We start from the raw sequence: 5,731 nt of genomic DNA, 5'->3' as shown, positions 1-5,731 counted from the left end.
CTGGAGTGGCTGAAGCAAGTGGCCACACTCTTTATCTCACTTCATACATCATTATCTGGATCTAAAATTCATCTATTAGAAAAATGGTCTAACAAAAGACTGTATTTAAAAAGTTCTTGCCACCTAGTCTGCCTCTTTAACTGTGCCTCACCAACACTGATGTCAGAGCAACAGAAGATGTGCAAGAACACCTCCTATGTCAGACTGTCTTGCTGAGGCAAGAACCTAAATTTATGCCGGAATGAATACCACGATCTCTGTTATTAGTAGGAGTTTCCACACCTGGGATTATTTACCTATCCACTTTGGTTAAATAAAGGTGCAAGAGAGGACTTGAAAGTGTTCCACGTTCTCTGTGAGGAATGCACACTACCTTTGATATGCAATCTTATACTCGATTGTGTACAGATTCCCTTAGATCCAAGCATGCCCCTGGAAGTTGCATTACTAGTCCTACTGCAGAACGGAAAATTCCACATTCCTGTCCCATTTCCTCTTACTCTGCCCTATAATCAGCATATGGAGATCTGTTAACACCTCAGTTAACACCAAGACTAGCAGAAAAAGATATTACCTACAACTGCCAACACAAAAACAAAACAAAACAAAACGAAAAGAAACAACCCCAAGTTGAATGTTTTGAACAGCAAGCTGATGATGTCCAAAGACCACTACCTTGTAAACAGATCTCAGTGTCTGTAAATCAGTGTGTATATATCCTTGCATGTTTTTACTTCTGTACTGAGTTCAGTAGGCTAACAGAATTACTGTAGGTACTTCGCAATATATATTTCTGCATTAGATGTTGTTAGATCACCATCTAGAGGACATTTAAAAACACATGTTTGTAATTCTATTGCTTTTAAAAAGTATATTATTTATTATTCTCCACACGGTGTACCAAGCAGCACAAATTATGAATCACTGGTTAAGCACAGAAGTGGTAAAAACATTAAATTTTCATTTCCCTTTCAATTGCATCAGCCTTATAAAATATTTTTTTTTTTTAATTTTTGAGTTACTTTGGTCACTACTTGTGAGGTATGGCTACATAAATTATCAGGATGAAGTATAATCTTTCACATTAGATTAGATGAGGCTTCTTTTCTTAAACAACTGGACCCATTTTATATTTTCCCCTTCTGACTTTGAGCAGAGACATACTCTCACTTATTCCCAAAAGGTTTCACATTCTTTTTTGTGCTTCAGGATGTTTTAGCTAACTATGAGGCAAAGTCCACAGTGTTTCAGCCTAAAAGAGTGTGACAACTTTCTGTGTCAGAAGAACACTCTGATGTCACAATGTCAGACCATGATGCTATAGAAATTCTGACTCTAGTATAGCTGAAAGGAGTAAAGAACAAAAGTATCTTGAGTTTGACAAGAGATTTCAGTGAGGACTAATCCAAAACTGATGGTTTCCTTGGGGTTTACCATTTATCTGGTGGCTACATTCCTGGTCACCTCCTGCCTAGTCTTCTCTAATGCTTTCACACCACTGAAAAGCCAGGCCATGATTCTCACAGCCGAGGAGGGACAACAAGAGGGAAACAGTCCATCAGCAGGTGAGATGTGTTGAAGTGAAAGGACGAGAAAGAGGAAACAGCAGCAAGAAAAGCAGATGAGATAGGGCATATAGAAGCTTGGTTTTGCAAAGACAAAAGCAGAAGAGGAAGGAAAAGAGATGAGAAGGGACAGTGGGGACCAGCTGCTCCATAAGGAACAAAAAGCCATATATTACCTATAGAGCAGAGCTCTCACTCACCAGGGCCCAGTCCCCACAGCCCCAGAGCAGCAGCAGCAGGGCCATTTGTACAGACATGGGAAGAGATCAACAGGCAAGTCCATCATGAGGGGGCAGGTCTGAGTTCAAGCACAAATCTTAGTCATTGTCAGGTTCAGACTCAATGACAGTAACTAAGATCAAACACAGCCTCACCCTACACTTAAACCAGACAGAAGATGTGGGAGGAAGAAGAAGCTTAGGCAAGCCAGGACCATTAAAGCTTCTTAGTTTACTCATTACTGTGACTGCAACCTCTATTCTCAGCAGGCCCCCATCACACCTTACAGAGTAAGAATTCAAAACAGACAGGCTGTAGAATCACAGAATCACAGGACAGTAGAGGTTGGAAGGGTCCTAATTACTGCAGGATGCCGCAGATCAATATCCAAGAGTGAAGATCCAGGAAAGAGACAAGGATCTGTGAAGTGGACATGGATGGGTTTGTGTGTGTGTGTGGATCATGCTGCCCAAAATGATTTTTGGAAGCTCAGTGGGCTTGAAAAGAAGGGTCCAAGTCATCTCCGTGGAGTACAAGAGTCTAAGTATCCTGGGGGTGCAGGAAGCCTCACTCAAAACCCTGGGCAGGGGTTGAAGAGATCAGTGCCCAGGACCACACTGGTCCCTCATTAGGGATCATAGGCCCATTTCCATATTGTTCAACTTAGGGCATTAGAAGGCCCAAACTAACTTTCAGTAAGTTCCAGTTGCTTTCAAAGGGACAAGGAGCCAGCAGATGAGTGTCTACTCAGCAAGGCAAGAAAGGCAGGCCTGGGGATGGTGTTCAGGATCAGTCAAGAATAAAGAACATTAGGTGCATCCATGATTTTGAAGGAGTCAGAGGTAAAGCCAGGGATGAAAGTAGCCAGGGTCATCTTGTCTACTGACTACTAGGCAAATCTATAGTGATAAGTCACTTAATCCAAGAACAAGTCAAGTCAATCTGTAGGTCAAGAGACAGAATAACATGTAAAAGTTTCCACTCAGTGGTCCTTCTAATGCCTTGCTTCTTTGTACTTAATTTCCCTTGGTAAAATAGCAAGAAAGGTCTCCCTTTCCTGGATGATCACTTACTATTACTCTGCAGCAATTGCATGCACTGCAGAGGGCAAAGAAAGAGAAGTTTTAGTGAGGTTTACACAACTTGCATCCGCACACATTGAAGAACCACACATAAATCGTAAAAGCAGTATGAGGGGCTGGGCTGAGCATTGAGGAACACACTGAATGAAGTTAATCCAAGAAAAGGACAAGGAAAGCTAATAGAATGAGAAGGGCTGTGAATAAAAAGCTGCCAGGTATGAAAGGAGAGAATGTACACATAGTGAGAGTGAAATGAATGTTTGCTCTAGAGTTTAGAAAGCTGGAAAAGAGGTAGAGACTTAGAGTTCAAAACAAAGCTTATGTTGATCACATCCACCTCTGGCTGCAGGCTGGGAGAATATGGAAGAAAGCTTTGTGGCCGCTTCTACAGGAGAAGGAATGGAATTAATCAGTATGGTGCAGCAGGAGGACTCTCAGAGAAGGAAGAATGCAGCAGTGAAGAATCTTCTGTCCCTTACCTTGAACATTAGCATCATGGTTCTGTTTTTTAATTTGTGACATAAAGGGTAAATTCCTTGTTGTGGTCATGGATGATGGCAATCATCAACACATCTAGGCAGCAAGGCTTCTTTTCAACATTCACGTCCTGGTGAATCTGCAAACACTGAGAAGAAGGACAAGGATCTTGTGCACTTATTGAAAGTGCTTTTTCTTCCTTCTCCCCTTGAAAAGTACAATAAATTCAGCATACAGCTCATGCATCTTTGTCTCCCTTCCTGCATTTCCCTCATGCTTTTCAACTGTGAGATGAACATGCTCACCACTATGCTGGATGATGAACTGTCTCAGTGGTAGAGCTCAAGGGAATGTTGTCAGTCAGAACTAGCCTTTGTGCAAGTCTTTGTATGTGTATCCTAATGCACATGTGAGACAGTGAGGTGATCTGAGACAGCCAGTATTGCTTCGTCAAGGGCAGATTGTGCCTGACCAATCTGCTGGCTTTCTATAATGGAGAGATGGCTTCAGTGGAGAAAAGAAAGGCAACCAGTGTTGTCTACCTGAACTTGTGCAAGGCCTCTGACATTGTCCCACACCATATCCTTATATTTGAGTTGGCAAGTTTTGAATTTGAAGGCCAGACTATTCTGTGGATAAAAAATTGGTTGGATGGTCATAGCCAGAGTGCTGTTGTCAAAAGCTCTATGTCTAGGCAAAGGCTGAGTGGTGTCCCCCATGGGTCTGTCTTGGGACTGGTATTCTTTAACATCTTTGACACCTTTAACATCTTTAACATCTGTAATATGTAGATGATGGGACTGAATGCATCCTCAACAAATTGGCAGATGACACTCAGCTGAGTGGTGCATCTGACACTATAGAAGGAAGGGTTGTCATCCAAAGGAATCTGGACAGGCTCAAAAAGTGGGCACACATTAACCTAATGAGGTTCAACAAAGCCAAGTGCAAGTTGCATCCAGGCAACCTTAGGTATGTATACAGGCTGTGAGAATAAGTCCTTAGAGAAGCCCATATATATATGTGTATCCTTAGATATAGCAAATATGTACTTTTATCTAGGTCAGGATGACCATCCTTGAAACTGCTAAAGTGATTAAGTAGAGGATCTCTTAATCACCATCTAGCACCAAAAGTTGCACAGCTTTGCATTAAATGAATATCTTGTCTATGTGTGTGAGACCAGCTTATTGCACACCAAATAACATATTTGCCTTTAACACAACACGATTATAGTGCATGGGGCTACATCTGTCTCGCAGACAGTAAGCAGCAGTGTTTTCCAGGGGGACCCAGTTCTATTTCCACTCCTGTTCAGCATTTCTATAAGTGATCTGGATGAAGGACTGCATGTTTGCTGATGATAGTAGACTGAGGGCTGCTGCTGTTGAGGAACAAGGAGTCTTATATAGTGATCTAGATAGATTGGAGCACTGGGCACTCACTAATAGCATAAAGTTCAATAAAGAAATATGTCAAGAGTAATGCCAGATACAGGTACAGACTAGGAGATGAGTGGTTGGATAGCAGCTCAGCAGAAAGGGATCAGGGGTGCTGATCACCATCAAGCTCAACATGAGCCAACAGCATGCCTCAGATGTCAAACCATATTTTGGGGTATGTTAAACACAGCACAGTTAGCTGGTTAAAAGAGGCGATTCTCTTACTATATTCAGTGCTAGTGCAACCTCTTGAATACTGTGTGCAGTTCTGTGCTCCACAATAGAATGTTAAAATACTTGATATCAGAGCAAAGGAGGGCATTAAAGCTGGTAAAAGGTCTTGAAGGCATGTCCTGTGAGTATGCTTTGGTTGATCAGTCTGGTGATGAGGAGGCCAAGAGGCAAACTCCATGTGACACTCTATAATCTCTTCTGCAGTGGAAGCAGAGAGGAAGGTGGCCAGCTTTTCTTCCTGGAAACAGATGGTTGTACACAAAGGAATAGCATAATAATTTAACAGGGAAGGTTCAGACTGGATAGTTGGAATAAATTATTTAACATGAGGTTGGTCAAAGCAATGGAATGGGCTTCCTAGTCAGCTGAGTCATGCTCCATGCCTGTCAGTGTTCAAGAGATATTTGGACAATGCCCTTGTTAATATCCTTTAGCTTTTGGCTAGATATGAGGTGGTCAGGAAGTTGAGCAAGATGATCTTTCAAGGTCCTTTCCAACTGAAGTGTTATATCCTATCCTATCCTATCCTACTCAGAATAAATAAGGATTGAACTCATCAGCTTCAACAGTGACCCATCTTTGAAACAGAAGACCCATAAATGCATCATACATGGTAGAAAGAAGGAAAACAATGAATACTCCAGAGAATTGTTCCCCACACACCCTTAACAAGGTAGATACAAAAATAAAAAAATAAAAAATAAAAAAATTA

The 5,731-nt window shown here is 41.7% G+C and overlaps 1 long non-coding RNA gene across 1 annotated transcript; it reads left to right on the top strand.

Annotated features, from left to right (window-relative positions):
• The first annotated feature begins 1,476 nt into the window (after positions 1 to 1,476).
• LOC107319191 lies at positions 1,477 to 3,584 on the top strand. Its single transcript, XR_001557658.2, has 2 exons — positions 1,477 to 1,565; positions 3,216 to 3,584. It is a non-coding gene; the product is annotated as an uncharacterized LOC107319191 (long non-coding RNA).
• Positions 3,585 to 5,731: the final 2,147 nt, after the last annotated feature.

Source organism: Coturnix japonica, chromosome 1, assembly GCF_001577835.2.
Source record: "Coturnix japonica isolate 7356 chromosome 1, Coturnix japonica 2.1, whole genome shotgun sequence".
NCBI lineage: Eukaryota > Metazoa > Chordata > Aves > Galliformes > Phasianidae > Coturnix > Coturnix japonica.
This window is presented reverse-complemented; position numbering and strand designations above follow the sequence as displayed.